The sequence below is a fragment of the Gossypium arboreum genome, chromosome 5 (genome assembly GCF_025698485.1).
Source record: "Gossypium arboreum isolate Shixiya-1 chromosome 5, ASM2569848v2, whole genome shotgun sequence".
Lineage (NCBI taxonomy): Eukaryota > Viridiplantae > Streptophyta > Magnoliopsida > Malvales > Malvaceae > Gossypium > Gossypium arboreum.
In genome coordinates, this window is record NC_069074.1 from 48,141,680 (window position 1) to 48,167,346 (window position 25,667).

The 25,667-nt window shown below is 36.6% G+C and overlaps 1 non-coding gene across 1 annotated transcript; it reads right to left on the minus strand.

Annotated features, from left to right (window-relative positions):
• Positions 1 to 1,250: 1,250 nt before the first annotated feature.
• Positions 1,251 to 1,356, minus strand: LOC128293504 (small nucleolar RNA R71). The gene has a single exon (XR_008283685.1). It is a non-coding gene; the product is annotated as a small nucleolar RNA R71 (small nucleolar RNA).
• Between the last annotated feature and the right edge of the window lie 24,311 nt (positions 1,357 to 25,667).

Genomic DNA, 25,667 nt, shown 5'->3' on the forward strand with positions numbered 1-25,667 from the left:
AGGGTGACAAGATTTTGTCGGATTAGGGTGAAACCTAATAAGGGGATCCATAGATCGAGTTAATGCAGCCCTAGAGTGTTAATTAGAGAAAAGTCTCGGTTATTCAATCTAGGGATTAGACGTTATTAGTATTGAATGAGGATAATAACATAACTTAGAGATCTCTACAGAACAAGTTGAATAAATAAATCGTCCGATTCGGAGCCAGAATAACAAGTCTAGGTGAATTTTTCCTTAAGTATTGTCTTAAGTCAATTGATTTTTCCCAAAAGCAATTCCCCAACTCTTTTCTATGTGCGTTCTTAGTTTAGATAATTAGTTAATTAAAACAAAACTTCTTTAGTCTTAGTCTAGATAATAAAAAGAAAGTCATTACTAGTACTTTTAGTTCCTTTGGGTTCGACAATCCAGTCTTGCTAAAAATATACTACTGTTCATAGGTACACTTGCCTACATCACGATAATATTTAGTTCAAGAACTAGTAATTACAATTATTTAAAACCTACCACGAAATAACACGATCAAGTTTTTGGCGCCGTTGTTGGGGAACTGAAATATTAGGAATGCTCAATTTTTATTACTTTAGCCATTTATTTTTCTTGCAATTTTATTTTATTTTATTATCATTATTATTTATTAATTTACTTTTTCCTTTTATTAGCAGTTTTTTATAGTTTATGACTAGAAGAAACCCGTTAGGACCATTACTTTTTTACAAAGAAATCGATCATACCGTTCGCAGAACTCAAAGAGAAATAAGGTGAAGCTTACGATACACAGAGAATGATTAAGAAGATGATACTCAACCCCTAATCGAAGAGATGGCTGAAAACCAAGGCAACCAGCTACCTCCTGCAATTGCGGCTAATCAAAATCCTGCTCCTCATACTATGTATGATTATGCTAAACCTTCTTTAACAGGAACTGAATCTAGCATAGTTAGACCTACTGTAGCTACAAATAACTTTGAATTAAAACCTAACACTATTCAAATGATGCAGCAATTTGTTCAGTTTGATGGTTTGCAGGATGAGGATCCGAACACTCACTTGGCCAATTCCTGGAATTTTGTGATACATTTAAAATAAATGGCGTTTTTGACGATGCCATTCGTCTTCAGTTATTCCCTTTTTCATTAAGAAACAAGGCTAAACAGTGGTTGAACTCGTTACCACGAGGGTCAATTACTACTAGGGAACAAATGACCAAAATTTTTTTACTAAAATACCTTCCGCCGGCTAAAACAGCTAAACTACGTAATGAATCTCTTCTTTTGTGAAGATGGATCTAGAAACACTCTACGATGCATGGGAGAGATACAAGGACTTACTGAGAAGGTGCCCTCACCATGGGTTACCGCTTTGGCTCCAAGTACAAACATTCCACAATGGTCTGAATCCTTTGACTTGGCAAATGATTGATGCAGCTATTGGTGGAACCATCAACAATAGAACACCAGAAGATGCCTATGAGTTTATAGAGGAGATGTCACTGAATAACTATTAGTGGCAAGTCATAAGGACAAAGCCTACGAAAACAGCCAGCGTTTATAACGTCGATTCAGTCACCATGATTTCTAATCAGGTAGAAATTTTGAATAAGAAAATTGATGGTTTTCTTAGTTCTTCATAGGTTCACCCGGTAATACAGTGCGAAGCAAGTGCAAGTGGAACAAACCATTCGAAATACCAACCTTATGCCCATAACATGGATAATGAGCAACTGAACTACATGGGTAATAATCCTCGACCTCAAAACAATCCATATAGTAACACTTATAATACAGGTTGGAGGAACCACTCCAATTTTTCATTGGGCAGTCAAGGAAATCAAAGACCACAACATACTTCGGGCTACCAACAACCACCCTACCAGCAGGAAAAGAAGCTGAACCTTGAAGAGATGCTCTCCAAGTTTATTTCGGTGACAGAAACTCATTTTTAAAACACTGAGACAGCACTTAAAAATCAACAAGCGTCGATCTAAGGGCTCGAAACTCAGATAAGCCAGCTTTCTAAACAAATCTCCGAATGACCACAAGGTAGCTTGCCAAGTAACACTGAACCCAACCCAAGGGAGCAGCTCAACATAATTAATATCCAAGATGACGAAGGAGTCGTTGAGCCTGAACCAGAATTGAGGCAAGAAACAGTGGTAAGCAAAGGTAAAGGTGTGGTAGATCAAAATACAAACAAACCAATGCCTGTCGAATATAAACCTCATGTCCCCTACCCCAACGCGACAAGGAAAGACCGCTCAGATGAAAAATTTGGTAAATTCCTTAAACTCTTGAAAAAATTACATATTAACTTACCGTTTATTGAAGCTCTATCGTAGATGCCAAACGCAATGAAATTTTTAAAGGAGCTTTTAGTGAATAAGAAAAAGTTGGACGAGGCGTCACATGTGGAGCTGAACGCAGTTTGCTCAGTTATTCTCCAAAATAAACTACCAAACAAACTAAAAGATCCAGGGATTTTTACGATTCCTTGCTTAATTGGTAGTTTAGATGTTAATTATGCATTAGCTGATCTAGGGGCTAGTATCAATGTCATGCCTTACAAAATGTTTAATCAACTAGGTCTCGAGAAACCCAAACAAACTAGGATGAGCATTCAATTAGCAGATAAAACTATAAGGTTTCCTAGGGGTATTATTGAAGATGTGCTAGTTAAAGTCGATAAATTTATATTTTTCATTGACTTTATTGTTCTAGACATAGAAGAGGATAGCAACACTCCCTTAATCTTAGGAAGGCCTTTTTTAGCAATTGCTAAAACCATCATTGATGTTGGCACAGGTGAACTCACACTCCGAGTGGGAGACAAAACAATCACCCTTCAAGCTCGCAATTCTGGCAGCACATCAGGAATTGAAGGTGATCATCTAAACTATTCTACTAAACCTAATAATATGGTGCCACTTACTTTGCAGAAAATGAGTCTGAAGGAAGCACACGAGTCGTTCTCAAGCAATAGTAGAGAACTTGTTTATGAAGATCGAAGATTACAAATCAAGGAACTCGACGAATGGCGGACGCACAAACCAAGAACACCCGACAAACCAAAACTATGCCAATACGAGCCCGATACCTCTCCAAATCAACTTAAGGTTGGTGATAAGGTCTTATTAGATGTTGCAAATCCCCACATTGTCAGTGCCACACCGAATAAGGAAATCCCTATTATGGTACTCAGTATTTTTCCATTCGATACGGTGGAGGTGAGTCATCCTAAGTTTGGCACTTTTAAGGTAAACAACACCCGTTTAAAACCTTATTTTGATGAGATTGATAGCAAGAATGAGGAGAATAAGCTCCTCAAACCACCATGGTTATTCAATGGAGAGGTAAGTTAAGCTTAGACTATAAATAAGCACTTCTCGAGAGGCGACCCGAGCACTAACAATATTAATTTCTTTGAATTTTGGTATTCAACTCCTAACTAATAGAAATCTTGAATACAGGTGTTTCCACAGAGACACGGCCAAGAACACGGGTGTGATTAAGGTTATGTGAAAACAGGGCAAAAGATTTCCCCAACACGGGCTACGATTAAACGCCATGGTCGTACGATATGGCCGTGGTCGAACCTGCCAAAACAACACGGGCGTGCGACACACCCGTGTGGATGACCCGTGGTTGAAACTGGTAAACTAGCACGAGCGTGCGACACGCCCATGTCTAGCACCAGTGGTCAAACCTGTTAAAATAACATGGGCGTGAGGCTTGCACACACGAGCGTGGGGCCTACACATACGGGCGTGTACTAAATGTCAGACACGCCCAAATTTGAAATTCACGAATCACACGGGCTGAAATTGGGGAACACGGGCGTGTTCCACGGCCGTGTGCCCCAAAATCTATAAATACCCTACACTATTCACTTTCTTCTCCATTCAAAACTCTAACCCTAGCCACTGCAACTCCACACGGCCCCCCTACCACGACCGTACGCCGCCTCCAACTTCATTTTTTATGCTCAATCTCTCTCCCTTAGTGTTTGTTTACTCCTTTCACTTCTATTTTACTTATTACTAATGCTTATTATTACAATAATCTCCATTACTTTTGAACTATTTTTTATTTTGCTCATGATTTTATCATTTAGTTTGCATTCTTAAGTTAGTTATTATACATGGCATGTTAAATCAAGTGATTAAGAGGACTTCATACCTATGATTTTACCATGCTCATTCTCATGATATTTCCATGCCAATGCCTATCATGAAATTTGCATTTTTTTTAATTATTTATTATACATTTCATGTTGTTAGGAAAGCATCATTCTTTTGTCTTACACATGCCATTACTACATAAAATGATAAGGTCACGAAATTATTATATTAGTTATGTTTGGTTGTGGCCAAAAGTCTGTTTTTTAGTTAAAAATTGTATTCCTTTTACTTCGACCACTCATCAAGATGACTTAATGATTCTAATCGCAGATACCATGTCATCGTCATGAGAAAAGAAAACCGTCATACCAGCCTCGAAGAAGAGGAAGGGAGTGTCATCTTCTGCGGGTCCAACCGCGAAAATTCGTCACCCTCTCCTACAGTTTCCCCGTGGGCCTCAAGAAGAGCTTTTCCAGATACTTCGAGCCCGACCCTTAATTGTGGGCAGCTACATTGACTGGGCTGTCGTAGAACAAGTTTAGATGGTTGACGCGATTCGAGCTCTCCTAACCACCGACTCTTGGGAGTTGTTCTTCGGGATTATCGAGCCGACATACCTCGAGCTCACGATGAAACTCTGCTCAGCGTTCCATCTTCAGACTGTAATGACAAGGTACCATGATCACGGCACGGTTCCATTTCGTCTAGGTGGATTAATCCGCCAGCCAAGCGTCCCAGAGTTCAATGTTGCACTAGGCCTATATATGGAGGAGTTCAGGGAAGAGAATGAACTACATGCTCTCAGTCGCCACATACATTTCTCTCCCTCGAAGTGCTGGCACACGTTGGCCCCTAACACGGCCTCCTACAATCCTAGCCGCTCCAAAGCATCAGTTCTCCCACCATCCCTGAGGTATTTACACGCTATTTTAGCTTACACGATTATAGGGAGGCGAGAAAGCACTGGCGTCGTCACCACCCACGACATCTACTTCTTATGGTGCATGTCGCAAGGGCATGTCATCGACCTTCCCTATTTCATCGCCCTTGCGATTCAGCACCAGACGGAGTGGCATCGGAAGGGGGTCATTTCCATTGGCCCCTACGTGACCCGGCTAGCGCGACACTTCAGGCACCTCAACACCGCAGCCCAAGAATCATCCCTCCCCCTCATCAGCCAAATGTCGCCACAAGGCATCTCGAGCATGCTTAGCATGAGGATGATCGAGAGGCACCGAGGAACCTACCCTTCCCAGTATCGTCTCACCCAATCTACCAAGGAGGAAGCCTCCGAGGACATTCCTGATGATGTCCCCCCACAGCACGAGGACCAACCGACTCAGCCACCACCACCCTCTCGTTCAGTTCATGCGGTGGCTTCATATACTGACATCTCTGAGCGCTTCAATCGATTCGAGCAGCTATGTTTTCTACAATTTGACAACATTGATGCTACTCTACAGTAGATTTGTCAGCAGCTCCACATCTCATCGCCAGTCCCACCTCGCGAACCATCCAACGAGGAAGATGTTTAAAAACATTTATTTATTATTTTATGTTTTTAATTTTTATTAAAGCTACTTTTTAATTTTATTAGATTTTAGAAATTTTATTTTTAATTATTAATTTCTGTTATTTCTTTTTGAGTAATTGTTCTTCCTAATATCCCCTAAAAAGTTCTTGATTTTATCATAGTTATATAAGAGCTCTTAAGCTCATTATCACATAGGAACTAAAACTCCACCAGGAAAGGTTCACCACGACTGCCATGTCCTGCTCGACCACGACCATAGCTACCACTAGATATAATATTCTTGTGGCGCAAGACTTATGGACTAATGAACCTCTACGATCGCTGGAGTATCCTCCTCCACTCTCGAACCAATTACTCTCCAAAAGTCTAGTTCGAGGAATTCATCAAGTTTCACTTCTCTCCCTATCTTATTTTTATATTCGTTAATATATATATTTGTACATTGAGGGCAATGTACATCTTAAGTGTGAGGGGGAATTTATTTCCTTATCAGAAAAACCCCTGAATACTCACCTTATTCTCTTAAAAAGCTCTCATATCATATTTAGGATAAATTTTAATTAATTTATGATTTTGATTGATATATCTTGAATTAAAGCATAGGTATTTATGCATTGATTGTTTAAACTTTAAGACATTAGAGAATCAAGCATGATTAGTTGATTTTTAAGAATTCAAAATCTTAGGCTGTTTTCCCAAAGTTTAGGTATTACTTTGAATTGGAATTCACAAGTTTTTAACATCAAAAAGCCATAATTTTTGTGAGATTTTTGAGCCTTTTGAGCATCTATTAATTCTTTCATGCTTACTTTTATTATTGCTTTGAGTGCGTCAGTATTGAACTGTTATTCTAGAACTTGCTTGATTATGCATGTCGAGACCACACCATTTCATTTGATATATTGAAATGATTAAGGCACTTAGGATTAACTCACTCATGCCATGAAAAGCCTACCTCTACGATTAACCCTTAGCAAACCCATTTGAGCCTAACAAGCCATTCCTTGTATTGACCTCAATATTAACCCTTAACCCATTATTGTTGAAATCCCCTAAATTAATTTGATCCCTATTTTGTCAAGATTTGAGTTGAAGAAATTGCTTAGCTATGTCTTGTTTGTAATAAGTTAGTCCTTGAATATTTAACTTGTTATTAAAAAAAATCTATATATACATATCTGTAATTTCATATTCTTAGAGAAGCTCTGTTGTACGCAAATGAAGATTAACTCTTTTTCTAGTTAGGTAATTTTTCAATTCAATCTCGATTCTAACCCTCTCTTTCAGCTAGTGACCACACCCCCTAACCAAGCCTCGTTACAACCCTCTAAAGACCTTTTGATTGATGTATCATCTTAAATTATAGTGGTGGAGATTTGGTTTTCATGCAAGCCTATGGTAATGACTTTTCAGTATTGACTATTGAGTGCTTCATTTATTGTCCTTAAACACCTTGAGTGATTTGAGTGAATCTTTAGTGAGGATGTGAATTTCTGTGATATTTTGAATCAAAGTTAATTACTTAGATGCGGAGAGACACCTATGTTTGCATGATTAATACTCAACTTGGAATGTTTGAGACTTTGATGTTCTTTTAGTTGAATCCTCAATGTATGATTACCTGTGGATTATTTTGAGATATTATCGATAGGAATTATATGTTGAGAAGAATTTATTTTGATTATGAGTTGAGGATTTTGCTTGAGGACAAACAAATGCTTAAGTGTGGGGGTATTTGATAAACCGTAAATTATACATATTTTTACCCCATGTTTAATGCACTTTATGGATGATTACTCATTAGAATTGGTGAATTCGATGCTCCTAATGCTTTAATTTCATGTTTTATACTTAAAAGAGCATAGGAGAGCGAAAGGAATGAGAAACGGGCCAAAAACAGAAAAAATGGGCCAAAGTACGAACTCAACACGGCCTGGACGTCCTCACACGGGCGCCCCACACGGTCGTACCAACTTGGAAGAATTGAAGCACGATTCATACAAGCAGACCACACAGCCATGTCAATTTGGCAGGCTCGAACACGGCCTGAAGTAATCGAACATGGGCGTGTGCCACGGGCATGTCCCTACCGAGCCCAAGTTGAGTCCAATTTGGAAAAGGCTAATTTTGAGGGCCTCTAGGCATTCCAAAGCCTATAAATACACCCTAGAGAAGGAAGAAAAGGGAGACGAAGAAGAAGGAGTAAGGAATTACTCCAAGGAAGCCGATTGATCCATCTTAGAAGCCGGATTCATCATCAAGACTGAAGATCTCTCCTCAATTTCCCTTCAAGAGTTTTGGGTTTTCTTTATGTTTTGTATTCTATATTCTTCTGAGATGTTTTCTTATTTAGTTATGAACTAAAACCCCTAAATACCTAAGGGGAATGAAACTTATGACGAATCTTGTTATTATTTTCTGAATCGTATGATAAATATTTAAATTGTTCTTAATTATGTGTTTTTAATCCTTGTTTTGATATCCCAGGATACTGATTCAAGATAAGCTCTTATTCGGAGGAGGAATAGACCCTGGCTAAGAGTACATTTATCATAAATAAGCAGAGTTGATTGCGCACCTAGAAATAGGGTGACAAGATTTTGCCAGATTAGGGTGAAACCTAATAAGGGGATCCATAGATCGAGTTAATTCAACCCTAGAGTGTTAATTAGAGAAAAGTCTCGATTATTCAATCTAGGGATTAGACGTTATTAGTCTTGAATAGGGATAATAACATAACTTAGGGATCTCTATGGAACAAGTTGAATGAATAAATCATCCGATTTGGAGCCAGAATAACAAGTAAAGCTTAGGTGGATTTTTCCTTAGGTACTATCTTAAGTCAATCGATTTTCCCCAAAAGCAATTCCCCAACTCTTTTCTCTATGCGTTCTTAGTTTAGATAATCAGTTAATTAAAACAAAACTTTTTTAATCTTAGGCTAAATAAGAAAAAGACAATCATTACTAGTACTTTTAGTTCTTTTGGGTTTGACAATCCAGTCTTGCTAAAACTATACTACTGTTCAATAGGTACACTTGCCTACATCGCGATAATAGTTAGTTCAAGAACGAGCAATTATAATTATTTAAAACCTATCACAAAATAACGCGATCAGTCTCGCGAGTGTGCAAACACTCGTAAGGGGGAAACTGATAGGTTGCCTGAGGCCCATGGGTGATTCCATGGACTTGGGTTGTGAATTGGCCAAACGGGCCGGAATGGGCTAAATGGACCCGATGGGCTGTTGAGTCCATAATAGGCAAAAGTTGATAATTTATGTTATGTGATGGGAAAACGTGTAACACCCCGAACCCGAGACCGTCGCCGGAGTCGAACACGAGGTGTTAACAGACTTCAAACCACTTATTAGAAATTTCCCAGACAAGCTGCCAATCTGCGTACGAGTCGCATTAAAAATCAGATCTTGAGTTCTAAAACTCGAAATCCAGTTCCGTAAATTTTCCCCGGAACTAGACTCATATATCTATATGGTAGAAGTTTTGTAGAATTTTTGGCCAGGACAATTGGTACATTTTATTGGTTAAAGTCGTCCCTGTTCCTGGGTTCGACTACTCTGACCCTTGTGCATTACGACTTAGATATCTCCCTTTACAGAGCTCCAATACTTATGCCGTTGGTTTCTAATGAAACTAGACTCAAAAGTCAATCTATAAATATAAAGCATGACTTCTAATTGTCTCTGATTAATTTAGGGTGAATTTCTAAAGTCGGGACAGGGGATCCAGAAATTGCTCTGGCCCTGTTTCACAAGAGTTTAATTATCTCCTAACATACAGCTCATATGGTTGTTTCATTTCTTCTATATGAAAATAGACTCATCGAGCTTCGATTACATAATTTATTCATTATTTAATTCCATTCCTACTATTTTTAGTGATTTTTCAATCTCACGTCACTGCTGCTGCCATCATCTGTTACTAAAGCACCTATGCCTATTTCGTGATTTCTCCTTGATCTAACTAGTAATTCATCATACATATCACAAATTATGATCATGACTAGCCATGCCAAAGGCTAATCATTGTCAAACATCTCCCTACTACACTATTGCCATATCATGAATTTTAACACCAAAAATAATCAACCATGACATATGGCATAAAAATCAATTACCAAGACTTGCGACCGAACATTATAGAACCAAATCCAACCGAACATTTATGCCATTTTCGCATGGCTAAAAGTTTACATACAAAATTTCAACAAAACATATTAGCCTATACATGCGAAATGTTCTCCTAGACCGACTAAAAAGAAGATACCAAAAGTTGCTAGCCGTGTGATGACTTCGATGACAGTCCGAGCACGCAAAAAGACGAGTCCAAGAAACCTAAAGTAGGTGACAAGCAAACACCGAGTGAATATATAACTCAAGAAGTCATAAGCATTACATTGCCGTTCAGTAATAATATATCATAAGAGAAAATAAATAATGCGGATTAAAATCCTCCATCCATACCCAAATCGTGCTATAATTCCTTAGGCATTTCGGTTCGATCTCATACCAAGCCCTACTTTGATATTTCATACATTACACCATATGACATTGGATGCATTTATCTTCAAGTATAATCACCACATAGGTTCAAGACTTACCAAGCTCAATCCCAAATATAAATAAAATGTCTATTCCTTATGAGCTCAAGGTGTTTACTCGCATCATGTCCATGATTGACTCGATAAGGCCGCACACTTAGAGCATGTATATTTATTAGAGAATGTCTAATAAGCCCGCACACTTAGTGCTTAATAGTCGAACTTGCACACTTAGTGCTATATAATCAAACTCGCACACTTAGTGCTATACAATTTGAACCCGCACACTTAGTGCCAATCTCATGATCATGAATGTTTACACCCGCACACTTAGTGCCGAAACCAACAACTCAATACATCTCACCTCTTTTCTTTTTCATTCAATACTTTCATCACCCCATGCATACATGTATATATATATTTATCATTCCATTCAGCATCATTACATAGACGTTATGACCATTTAAATTAATACAAAATATATGCTTAATGACTTACCTTGTGTTGGGTAAGACGGTTCCAACTCGGCTACTCGATGATCTTTTCTTTGCCTTTGCTTGATTCTCCTCCTTTAACTCCTTGAGCTTAATCAATAAATCAACTAGTTTAACCACCTTGCTAAATATTTATAATCCAATTACACATGCATATGTATGTTAGTATATTCGGCAACCATCCTCACTAATTACCCATTTAGTCGATTATACACATAATCAAAGGTAACCTCACGAATGGGCATACTTATGTATATATATATATACACTTCCGAATGGGCATCACAATTAGATTTAACACCACCTTCATACTCAATTAGATGGCCGAATGTATGTACAATGTCAACTATAACATCATTTAAACATCTAATTTCATCTCATGAACACTTGATCGAATTTTCCTAATCTAGCATATTTTCACATCTATTTGTAACATCATGTAAATCCACATATAACTACATTTCTTAAGTTCCACATCTTAATGCCCATTATAGCCATTCTCATAGTCTAAATCTAAAAAAACCGGCACATCCACCTTTCAACCATGTTAGCGAATACTCATTCTCTTCTTAGTCCTAAATTCGCACCTCCAACAAAGTGACTTAACAACTTCAACTTTCATGCTAACATAACAAGCAATTTAACACATACATATAACTAACATGTTAATAGCATCAAGGTATCAACTAAAATTTTTAAGCTTCTTAGTCAAAGCCTAACTCTCCGACAACCCCAAATCCAACCATGGGATAGATAGAATTTAGACTCATCACCCAAAGGTTGTGTAAACTTCCAAAAATATCATTGAACATACCTTGATCTAAAGGACCACCTTGGCCGAATCTTGCTTCCTCTTCTTCCTCTAGTTACGACAATTGTAAAAGAAAGAAAACATGAACACTCCTTCTTCCCTCCTTATTAAGCATTCAAACTCCCTCATTTTCATGCCACAACATCAAACACTCCTCCTAGATACCAGCAATGGCCGAACTTCTTCAAAATTTTTCTCCTTTCTTTTCTTGGTTTTTCGGCTAGGAGATGGCAAGTATGAACACCCTTTTTTTTTGTTCACTTTCCTATTATTATTCCCATCATTTGTTAACTAAAAAAACATATTAAATTAGAATGAGTGGAGCATCATCACTCCTTGGCCGCCACCATGTATTTTATGGGTAATTTGACATGCAAAGCCATGCTTCCTCTCCCTATTATTAATTACTCCTTATAATTCATCTATCATCTTTTCTAACTTCGTCAACTAGGTCCTTTTCGAATTAATTCACATTCCTAAAGCTAATATTAAGCATTTAATTTCTCATATATTCATTGTCACACAAAAATTTATGTAATTAAAACACAAAAATAAATTTTTGGCTCGGTAATGTGGTCTCGAAACCACATTCCGACCAGGGCCTAATTAGGGTTGTCACAAAACGTATGTGAGCATGACTATAAATGTGATTTGGGCCTAGTGGCCATATGAATGTGATTTGGGCCTAATGGGCCATATGAATGTGAATAGGCTTAATGGGCCATATGCAAGAGATTGGGCCTAGTGGGTCATAAATAGGTATGTGGATTTGTCTAGGCTTTGTAAGAGGTTGTAGGCCTAGTATATGACAACTGCTTAAACAGACATAACACTTAATTAATTTATTAAGAACCATGGACAAGTCATAGGGTTAAAGTGTGGCAATGGGTATGTGCATGTCTAAGATTGGAACTAGGGAGAGCTTGGTACTTAAGCGGTCTTAATGACCCACCTCCTCTTCTTTGGTATCCTACCTGGTGTATAGTATTCATTCATCTTAGCTCACGGGATTTGTTAACGGGCCAAGGTAAGTAAGACCCATAATAAAGGAAAATTAATGAAATGCCCCTAAGGGCAAAAATGACTAAAATACCCTTGGGTGTTGAATGTAAGATTTAGGGATGTTACATGTATAACTATGCATCCATATGATATTCTGTTTAGGTTGCATAGGGGTTGGGAATTATGGAACGGAGGAAGTATATGAGGGTTGTATGGTTGCTTGACAACCGTGGATCCACCGACGGCTTTTTAAGCCCAATATGTGATTGGCAGCTTCTGCAAAGAAGGTAATTCCGCAACCTGGCTACCATTGCAGTGTATCAGATGGGTGGGTTGATATTTATATCCCCACATGGTGTATACAGAGGGACGGAGTTGGTGTGTAGCGGATGGATTATTGGGGTGGGTTGCAATGCATTGCATGTATGATTTTATGATGACTGAAGAATGCTTATTACTTGACAAGGGTTGTACACACTGAGTTTGTGAAAACTCACCCCCTCTTTTATTTTTCGCAAGTGATGCTCAGTAGGAGGTTTGATGTCTGGAGGGACTCTAGGTGCCCAACTAGCAAGACAATTTGGATTCGTTTTAAAAGTATTTAAGTTACTCGTTTATTAAGTAATTTTCATTTAGTATGGATTGTAATAAGGCCTCCCCCTTTTATTATTGTTTGGTTGTTTAAATTTGTGCGTTGTAATTACAAGAAGTGGAACATGTATTTTCTAAGCTATAGTTTTCTTTTAAACTACGTTTCCACAACTAAAGTTTTAAAGGATAAGTTTTCTTAAGTCAAATGTTTTAAGCAAAGCTTCACAGCAGGAAGGAGATTTTACTAAGTAATTGAGATGTAACTTTTAAGGAAGGGTTTTCAATGAAAATAAGGTTTTCACTAAAACACTTCAATATGACACGCCGATTCGGCCATAATGTTTGGGCAGGGTTTGGGGTGTTACAAGTTCAACATGAACTGGTAAGGAATTTGTAATTTACAACAATGCGTCATAAATGGTTTAAGCTGTGTCTTGATACAAGAAGGTAAAGTAATAGGCTATACTTCTAGACAGATAAAGCCACATGAAAAGAACTACCTGATACATGATTAAGAATTGGCAGCCATTGTTTTTGCAATGAAAATTTGGCGACACTATCTGTTTGGTGAAAAGTGCCATATGTTTAGTAATCACAAAAGTTTAACGTATCTAATGTCAACGTAGGTGGCTTGAATTATTGAAAGATTATGATCTGGTTATACTATCATCCAGGAAGAGCCAATGTGGTTGCTAATGCTCTGATATAAAATCTTTATTTTCCTTACAAGCAATGAATACCCGGTTTTCATTGTCAAATGATGAATCAATCCTAGCTGAGTTAAAAGTAAAACCGACGTATCTACAGTATATCTGTGTAGCTTAGAAAAATGATGATGAATTACAAGCTAAACGGGTTCAGTGTGAGTTAAATTCCAATTCAAAATTTCAAATTGGGTCTAATGATTGTCTGTTATTCAGAGGTAGAATATGTGTACCGAGGAATTCAGAACTTGTACAGAATATTTTACACGAATCTCATTGTGACAGCCCAAAAATTGACCCTAGTCGGGAAGTGGTTTAGGGACCGCTAAACCGAGTCACCGAAATGTTTGAACGTAATATTTATTGTCTAGAATATGTATTTATGAATGTGTGAAAATTTCAAGCTTCGATTTAGTCGATTGCATGTGAATTCAGTTATTAGGACTTGTGTGACACTTTTGAAATGTGATAGGCTAATCTATAAGGACCTAATAGTGCATGTAATCAAAAGGGAGGACTTGCATGTCAAATTCCCCCCTAATAGCTAGTGGCCGGCCATGACAAGGGATTATGGGCAAAACATGTCATGAAACATGTTGCGTAAGTGGTTTATGTTGGAATAAATAAAGAAATGAGTATGGGTAATAAAGAAAAAAAAGGAAAGAAGGTGTGTGATTCCCCCCCCATTGCCGTGAGTTGAAGAAAAGAAAAGAAAAAAATTTGTTCATCCTTACATTCTCTCTTGGCCGAAAATTCTAAGGAAGAAGGAGGGAGTTCTTGCTTCATGTTTGGTTTGGAAGGGGATTAGGAAGAGGTTTGGCCATACTTGTATCAAGATTAAGGTATGTTTGATGTTGTGCCATGAGATTCATGCATGTTTTTGGTTGCTAACTTGATGTTCTTATTAGCCCATGGTTCAAATCCTTGTTATGTCATGGGGGTGGTATTCGGCCAAGGTGGATTTTGTGTTAATGCCATTGCATGTTAAATATAAAGCTTGCTAATGATACATGTGATGGTGGATTGATGGCTCTTGGACTTTCTTTTTAGCATTTTTGAGTGAGACATTAAGTTCTTTGTTTAACCATGACCAAAATTGAAATGGTATGGTGTTGTGATGTATTCGGCCATGGTACATCCATAAGTATAATTTATGCTTATTGCATGGTAGGTAAGATTTGTGTTTTGGATTTATGTTCATGTTTAGTTATAATCAACTTTGAGATTCGGCTCTAGCATATATATATATATATATATATATATATGTTTGCACATGATGTATTGGTATGACATATATACTATCTCAAGGTATATATTTTCATATGATGATGTTTCGGTTATGAAGTAAATGATTGATGCGTATTGAGTTACAATATGGAATCGTTAGTTAGTAAAATGTATGCCGTTTATGTGTGGTATTAAGTGTATAATTGGCCTCAACATGGACATGCATATTCGCCATATGAGGGGATTGGTGTGCATGCATTCGGTTAGAGGCAAGCATATTGATGCCTATTCTTGGCTTGGAAAATTCGCTAAGGAGAGTACTAACTAATGTGTTGAGTTTGATTTATGATTTCGTACATATGTGACTTTAATGTCTAATGAAAATATGTGGGCTAAGTACCTTGAATTTCTCTTCGATGGTCAAATGATTAAATCAATTTATTTGTTAAATTAAGCTCAAGAGCAAAGGGAGCTAAATCCGATAAAGGGAAGGAAAAAGTGGTCGAATAGCCATCGGAATCATTCGACAACATCCAAGGTAAGTTTTCGAGTAATGGAACTTAGATTATGATTTGATTAGATCATGTGTTAAGCAAATTGAAATCATGCTCTTTGTGTGTGGCTATTGAGCCGAAATTGTAAATATGATAAGTGTCTTGTGTTTGAGCTTTGGTAATGAGAATGTAATAAGAATGTGTTATGATTTGTTGATATATGTGCTTGGTTATTCGAATGATATCTGGGCTAAGTCCTGAAGGCTTTTGTGCTAAGTGACTAAATCCGGGTCAATTCCCGAAGGCATTTGTGCAAGTTACCAAAACCGGGTTAAGTCCCAAAGGCATTTATGCGAGTTACTAAATCCGGGCTAATTCCCGAAGGCAATTGTGCGAATCACTATAACCGGGCTATGTCCCGAAGACAATCGAGCGAGTCGCTATATCTGGTTAAATTCCGAAGGTACGTGATTCGGGAATGAGCAATCTTGCTGTAAAAATTTCAGTTAATACGCTTGCAAAATTCCAGCAATGAGGTATGTTTCGTATGTGCTTTGAATTAGTTGATAAACGAGCTACCGGCCTTTGGCTAAGTTGATCTTTTGTGTACGAACATAAGGGTTGGTAATGTGAAGTAAGTAGGATATTGAGAATGTGTGCATATGAAATTATCCATTTAGCTATATGAATGCTATGCTTTTGTTGTGCTGGAATCCCTTGCTCAAAACTTACTAAGCATAAATTGCTTACTCCGTTTCTTTGTTCTCTGTTTTATAGATTTTGGCTCGTCACCATCGGACTCGGGATTTTTGGAAGTCGAAGTCTCCCACACTATCAAAGCCCCCTTTTTGGTACAAATTTTGGTTGAGCTTTGAAATGGCATGTATAGGACTACCCTTTGTTGTTTTTCGAGTACTTTTTGTGATGTATGTGTATACAGCCATGCGAAAATGGCGCATAGAAGTGGAGTATGGCATTAGACCATTTGTGTTTATGTATATATATATGGTTTCATGATGTGACTATGGACTGGAATGGAAGTGTTGGGCAATGATCAGCCCTTGGAATGGCTAAATATGATCATATGTGGACCTATGTATGACAAAACTCTAGTTGGTCCATGGAAACCACGAAATAGGTAAAGTTTACCTTGAAAACAGATGCTGACAGCAGCAGTGGTGTGGATGTGAAAAATCACTAAAAATATCAGGAATGGAATTAAATAGTGAATAAATTATGTAAATGAGCCTTGATGAATCTACTTTCATATGGAAGAAACTAAACGGTCATATGAGTTGTATGTTAAGAGATATTTAGGTATTCGTGAAACAGGGCCAGAACAGTTTCTGGATTCCCTGTTCCGACTTTGGAAATTCATTATAAATTAACCAGAGATAATTAGGAGTCATGCCATATATTTATAGATTCCTCTTTGAGTCTAGTTTCTATAGAAACAAACGGCATCAGTATTGAATTCCTGTACAGGGAGATATTCAAGTTGTAACACGTGAAGGTCAGTGTAGTCGACCCCTGTAACATGGGAGACTTTAACTAATAAACTGTACTAATTGGCTCGACCAAAAATTCTATAAAAAAATCTGTAGATGGAAATATGAGTCTAGTTTCAGGGAAAAATTACGAAACTGATTTTCAAGTTTTGAAACTCAAGATATGATTTTTAAGGCGACATGATGCAGTAACCAGCTTGTCTGGAAATTTTTTTTATGGACTGTGAAAACAATTAAGTCTGTGTGCACCTTGTGTTCGACTCCGGTAACGGACTCGGGTACGGGGTGTTACACTCATAATGGTACTATGTCTGTTTATTCGAAGAGTAATAAAATGTACAATGATTTGAAAAAGATGTACTGGTGGTCGAGAATGAAACGTGATATTTCTAAATTCGTATCTAGATGTTTGATATGTTAGCAAGTTAAAGCTGAAAATCAGGTGCCTTCAGGATTATTACATCCAGTTACAATATAGAAGTGGAAATGGGAAATAGTTCTATGGATTTTGTATCGGGATTACTCCTATCTCCGAAAAAGAAAGATGTTATTTGGGTAATCGTCAATAGATTGACAAATTCTGCACACTTTATTCTGGTATGTATGGATTTTTCCTTAGACAGATTGGCTGAGTTATATGTTTCTGAGATTGTTAAAGTACATGGGGTACCAGTCTCCATTAGTATCGCATTCCATCCTAAGATAGATGGTCAATTCGAACGTGTAATACAGATTTTAGAAGATATGCTTTGGTGCTGTGTACTAGAATTTGAAGGTTACTAGGAAAAGTATCTACCTTTAGTTGAATTTGCATACAATAATAGTTATCAGTCCAACATTAAAATGGCACCGTACGAGGCTCTGTATGGTCATAAATGTAGAACTTCGTTATACTGGACTGAGCTCAGTGAGAAAAAGATACACGTGTTGATTTAATACAAGAAACTGGAGAAAAGATAAAAGTAATTCGAGATAGCTTGAAAGCAGCCTCTGATCATCAAAAGTCTTATGCCGATCTTAAACGAAAAGAGATAGAATTTCAGGTTGGTGATAATGTATTCTTGAAAGTATCACCTTGGAAGAAAGTTCTTCAGCTTGGCTGTAAAGGAAAGTTCTTCGGCTTGGCCGTAAAGGAAAACTGAGTCCACGGTTCATCGGACCATATGAGGTTATTGAAAGAATCGGACCTGTTGCATATCGATTGACATTACCACCAGAGCTCGACAGAATTCATAATGTTTTCTATGTGTCTATGTTGCAACGATATTGGTCAGATCCTTCACATATTATTTCTTCGACAGAAGTTGAGATTTAGCTTGATATGACTTACAGTGAAAAACCAAACAAAATTTTAGCATGTGAAACGAAAGAATTAAGAAATAAAAAGGTAGCTTTAGTGAAAGTTCTTTGGCAACGACATGGAATAGAAGATGGTTCTTGGGTACCAGAGGAAACAATGAGAAAGCAATGCCCGAACCTCTTTGCTGGTAAGATTTTCAAGGACGAAAGTTCTTTAAGGGGGAAACTTGTAACAACCCATTTTCAGTGAAATTAGAACAGTGGTTTCAGGACCACAAATCCGAGTCAGAAAGAAAATTTATTTTAATAATATTGCATGGTCAGCATTATGATAGGAAATGTAACACCCTTCTCCCTTATTCAATCTCGGAATAGGGTTACAGACCATTACCAAACTTATAACACATTCAAACATACATTTCACATACAATTAATCAAATCATATACATTTCATTCACAACCAATCATTGTATCCCTAATACGAGCCTACGAGGCCCTAAACATGCATTGGGAGTGGCTCAAGACTAAACCGATAACTTTGGAAACCTTTTTGACACTTAAGAATTTTTTTCAAAAATAGGGGACACATGCCTGTGTGGACACACAGCCAACAGACACGCCCGTGTCACAGGCTGTGTGGACATTAAAATTCGGAGCACATGGCCGTGTCCCAACCCATGTACGACATCGTATAACTCTATAACTTGGGTCACACGATCAACACACATGCCCGTGTGCCCTAAAAATGGCCATACACACCGATGTGCTAGGCCGTGTGCTAGACCATACCAAACTTGTAGGTATACTGACTTATGCCACATAGCCAAGTCACACGCCTGTGTGTGAGGCTGTGTGGAGCATACTAACTTGATTTTAATTTCAACATTAGAGGACACATGACCGTGTACATGACCGTGTATCACACACGACTGAGACACACGCCCGTGCCTCTGCCCATGTGGACAAAAATAGGCTATTTACCAAGCCATTTTGCCACCCAAACTAGTGTACACCTATATTAACCCAAATGGCACCAAAACATAGCATTCAAAGGCATTTTAATCAACCAATTCAACCATATTTCATGCATATTCTATTCTCTCATTCTCCATGCACACAAATCACAAATACATGCTATACCATTTATACCAATTCACATTTATAAATCAATTAATTATACACTTTTAAACTTGCATCATTTTGTATCGAAACCACAAGCATGTAACTACTCTAAAATCAACCACTTAACATCCTAATCTTTATAATTCGCAATCATTATATATTTATCCATAAACTCACAACACAAAACATATATGCACATATTTATACATAACCAAAACAACTAAATTAAGCCAACTCTCATGGCTATATTTACAAGTCAAAACATAAATATTTACAAGCCAATTCTAATGGCAAAAATCTTTAACAACCCATAATCAAAATGACTCAAAATACCTATACATGCCATATACTCAAAACATAAACTTAATAGTACCAAATTGATAGCTTGATAGCGTGATGAAGTCTCTAATGATCCCCAAATCTGAGCTAGCTTAGAATCACTATAAAACACGGAAAAATAAACAATGTAAGCCTTATAGCTTAGTAAGCTTGTATGAAATAATTAGCAAATTTTCACCATTCATTTATATTTTCGAATAAGTAACTCAAATTTTATGAAAACATTAAACACCAAGTTAACATGGAATTTAACCACATAATTGATCATAAGCTTACAACTCCCTTTAATTCATTGCTCAAATAGTTTTTCGTATATACCTATACCAATACGTATCTATTTCTCACCAATTGACATCTTCAATATACCTGTTGAACCATTCAGAATAGAAGTCGGATACTCAAGAGTCTTGCACACTAAGTGCCAAAATCATGGCCCAAAGCCAACTCAATATATCTTGCACTCGAAGTGCTAATATCTTAGCCAGTAGCCAAATCAATGAAGCTCGTACCCAAAGTGCGACTATCATGACCCAAAGCCAAATCAAAATAACTCGCACCCAAAGTGCTAATATCATGGGCCGTAGCCAAATCAATGTATCCCCTAATGACATGTCACTAGTATCCTAATCTATTCCTAAGGTTCAACTAGGAGTTTCAATGCCGAATCTTCGTCGAACTTATCCGTAGAGTCAAATTCACGATTCATACAAATCAAAGCATTTAGAACATAATTATATCAATGCTTATTACATACGAACTTATCTTGGACGTAAAAACGACAACATGGGTCAACTAATCCGAGACTTTGTTCTTTCCCCGATCTAAGTCTGTATCTCACTTTTTTTGGTCTATATAATATCAAATACAACATATTGAATTATCTCTCTATTCAATTTAATCCAAAACACTTATTAAAGCACATTTACACTTTTCCCCTAATATTTCAATAATTTAACAATCTGGTCCATAGGCTCGTAAAACAAAATTCATTCAATTTCATCATAACCCAAGCCTATTCGAATATTTATCATGCTTATAGCAGCCTAAAATTTCCATTTATTTCATATTTTAACCCCTAAATTTACACATTTTACAATTTAGCCCTTAATTTGCATTTTCATTAAAAATCACTTAACAAAACTTGTATATCTATCAAGAAAATTCAAAATACATGCTTAATCATCAATGGAAACATTCAAAATCTTTAATATTTTTTCAAATTAGTCCCTGGGCTAGCTAGACCTAGTTGCAACAATCTCAAAAACATAGAAATCATTAAAAATGGGACAAAAACGGACTTACAATTAGGCTATCAATTGACTGAAGCTTCAAACCTTAGAAAATGGATTTTTCTTATCTTCAATTTCGGCAAAATATGAAGATGAAGGCATTTAATTTTTGTTTGTTTTATTTAATTAACTTGTATTTAACGATTACCAAATTAACCTTAACATTAAACCATTAAAAACACTTAATACATGTCCATAAAAGTCCACTAACACTAAAAATGGTATATTTACCACATAAGGACCTCCACTTTAATAATTCATAGCTATTAGATACCATTAACTAATAGAACACAAGTTTTATGCTTTACGCGATTTAGTTCTTTTTATCAAATTAACTAACCAAGCGGTAAAATTTTTAAACAAAACCTTCACACAAACATATTTTCATACTGTAAACATTAAAATAATAATAAAATAAATATTTTGACCTCAAATTTGTGGTCCTGAAACCACTATTCTGATTTGACTAAAAACGGGCTGTTACAGGAAAGACATATGAAAATTTCGATAAGAAAATTTTACCTATTACATGTTTAATTAATAAAAGGACCAAATTACATAAAATGTAAAAGTTGAATTCTAGTAGCTAGAAGGATCAAATAGCTATGGAATTCAAAATTTAAGGTCCTTATATAGCAAATAGACCATTAAGATAAGTTAGTAGATATTTATGATGATTCATCTATGGAAAATTAGAAAAAAAATGACTAAATTGGAAAGCTGAAAAATTAATGGATGATAAGTTAATTAGATGAATAAAAAAATTTCATATCATCATCTTCCCCAAAATTTCTATGGAAACCCTAACTAAGAAAAGAGTTTCAAGCAAGCTTAATTAGGTAAGTAATCATGTCCCATTTTTAGTAATTTTTACATTTCTGATATCGTAACAACCTCATCTATCTATTTTGGGGATCAATTTGCAAAGTTATCAAAGTATTAAAAGTTTTCCATGGATGATTATGCTAAAATTTTGAAATTTATGGCAAAAAATGAAAGGTTGTTTATAGATAAACAACTTTTGTAAAGGAAATTTTCATGAAACTATAATTTAGGGACTAAATTGTAAAGGTGTGAAATTCATGAAAAATTTCTGAATTTTATGAATTACATAGGCTGTAAATGTTATATGAAAAATTCAGCTAGGCTTGGATTAAGGGTTAAATTGCATGAATTTCATTTTTTTGAACCTAGGGACGAAATTGGAATTAATTAAAAGTATAGGGGCAAAATGGTACTTTTGCCTAAGATGTAAGTTGGATTGAATTAAATGTGAAATGTGTTAAATTGATGTTAAATTCGTTTATATAGATCTGGAAAGATCAAATAAGGAGTTAGATCAAGGAAGAGAAAAAGTATTGGATTAGTAGATCTCTGTATACAAGCAAGTAACGAGGTAAGTTTGTGTAACTAAAATGTATGTTTATATGTTTAAATTGAATGGTATGATTGTGAAATATATGATTTCCATGTATAAACATAAATCACATATCCGATAATGTCTGACAAGTGCTAAGTCTTGTTTGAATAAATGAAATTCGATGGATACAGGATTTCTCGTATTGGTTGTAGTCCTGCATATGTTGCGGACACACCATAGCTCTTATGAGCATCCTGTTATAAGTCTTCTCAAGCTTCCTGCTATATGGATCCTATGAGCATCCTGACCAGTAGTGATCCTGCATGTGTTGCGGACTATCTTAGCTCTTTGTGAGCGTCTTGTTATATGATCAGTTGTAATCATGCATATATTATGGACACAAATGTAGCTCTATATGAGTGTCCTAATATAGGCTCTTTTTGAGCTTTCTGATATGGCTTGCTTGAACTTCCTGTTATATGGCTATCCGGAGCTCCCTGATAATAACTCTTCGGAGTTACCTGTTAAGCTCAATGAGCTTCCTGTTTTAAACTCTTATGAGTTTCCTGTTATAGCCCGGATAAGCTTCCTGTTACATGGCTCACATGAGCATCCTGTTATATGGCTCGAGAGAGTGCTTCTTGACTATGTGCCCTAATGGGTAACCCTGGATATGAATTGACGGGTTTTCAATTTTGTACACTTTAAGTGTACTATATTAGCATATCCATTGATATTTCAAATAAATTCAATGGGTAAAGTTCTGACATGGCTAAACTGAACTTGAAATGATTTGTCACGGAAATGTACATGTGATATGGAAGTATGGTATGGAAAGCATATGTATATGAAAGTTATTATATGATGAGCTCATCTATGTTCTTAGTATTTATGTGAATTACCTAACTAACATAATTGGTGAAATTGTGTATTTTAGGCTTTAAGCCAAAATTGTTTGTATACAATTTATATGTTTATTTAATGAAAAATGAATGGCAAGTTAAATTTCCAATTATGAGAACTTACTAAGTAGTAAATGCTTACGTTGTTTTATCTTCTCTGTTTTATTATAACACCCCTAACCCGTATCCGTCGTCGGAACAGGGTTACAGAGTATTATCGAAGTTTACAGAATAATTACAGATAATTCATGTTAAATACTGTTCTTTTCCGAACCTAGTTGAATTGTCCCTTGAATGGACCCTCGAGGCCCATTATAAATGTTGGAATCAGGTCGGGACTAAATTGGGAACTCAGGAAATTTTATGCAAAATTTCACATGTTCTCTCATAAACAGGGGTTACACACCCATGTGAATAGGCCGTGTGGCTTACACGGTCAAGCGACACACCCATGTCCTAGGCTGTGTGGTGTATGAAATAGCTCACATGGTCGTGTCCCCAGCTCGTGTAACTCTCTAACTTGCAAAACATTAAGGTGTAGGTTTCACACGGCCAAGACACATGCTCATGTTCTAGGCCATGTAGCACACACGGCTGAGACGTACACCTATGTCTCTGCCCGTGTGCCAAATTCTAAGTATTCTGTTTCTAAATTTTAGGATGCAGGGAACACACGGCCAAACTACATGCCCATGTGTCAGGCCGTGTGTCATACACAGTCAAGACACACGCCCGTGTGTTTATCTAACGCCCCCACACCCGAGACCGTCGCCGGAGTCGAGTATGAGGTGTTACTAAGCTTAGTTTAACATTTTTAGAACTTTGAATTATTTGTTTCTACATTCACAGCTTTTAAGCTACTTGCGTCACAGTCACAAGAAAAATCATATCTCGAGTTACAAAACTCGAAATTAAGATCCATAAATTTTTCCTGAATCTAGACTCACAAAACTATCTACTAATTTTTTTCTAGAATTTTTAGTTGGGCCAATTAGTACAGTTTATTAGTTAAAGTTACCCCTGTTTCAAGACTCGACTGGTCTGACCTCTGTTTACTACGAACCACATTTATCTCTGTACAAAATTCATATGACTATGAGGTTTGTTTATACTAAAACTAGACTAAATAAGGATTCTGAGGATATAAAATACACCACCTAATTATATCTTTACAATTTATGGTGAATTTCTAAAGTAGGAACAGGGGATTCAGAAACTGCTATGACTCTGTTTCACTAAAATTAAAATATCTTCTAACAGATACTTCCTTTACTTGTTTCATTTGTTTCATGTGAAACTAGACATAATAAGCTTCAATTTGATATGTATTTCACCACCAAATTCAATTTCTATGATTTTTAGTAAATTTTCAAACTCGCGTTAGTATTGCTGCGGTATTCTGTTTATGGTAAATTTCATCCTTTTTATGAGTTTTTATGCACTAAGTATCTTAATAGTTTTCCTTAACATCAAACATAATCTAAACTAACCATTTTCATAATTTATCATTATCAAGCATTTCCTCAACCATTTCACAACCATACCATAAGATCATTTACACAAAATGGGTATATTCCTATACATGCCATACTTAAATTTACTGAGCCATTTACCAAAAATCTTACGGATAGTGTGGTGAGCCTTGACCTATCCCGACTCTCGAGTGGCTTGTCCAAAACTACAATGAGTAAGAAGGAGGAGTAAGCATAAATGCTTAGTAAGTTCATATGCAAATAATAAGTAACATAACAAGCAGTTATACCACCAACATTAGCATACATCACTAAAACACATATCACATTTTTAATCATTGTTCATCATCTTATTACCTTATCGTGGTTGTATCAATACTCAACCCGAGGGTTAAATACATACCTGTCCAAAATATCCATTTCATATCACTTACCAATATGTCTCTTTACATCTCAAATTTTCCTCCATTTGAGTAGAACTTTACCCGTTGAACACATCGAATATAATTCGATACATGGATAACTTGCACATAAGTGCCACATATTCAATCAAGCAATCATGTAACCCGCCCATAAGCGAACTCGGACTCAACTCAACGAGCTCGGCGTTCGCATCCATAAGTGAACTCGGACTCAACTCAACAAGTTCGGATGCCTAGTTACATCTCACGAACTCGGACTCAACTCAACGAGTTCGCACATTCGCATCCATAAGTGAACTCGGACTCAACTCAACGAGTTCGGATGCTCAACCATCCTAGTGACATGTCACTTGTATCCTAATCTATTCCTAAGGTTCAAACGGGATTTTTCCTCGAACACTTATCCTTGCCGCCTTCCGT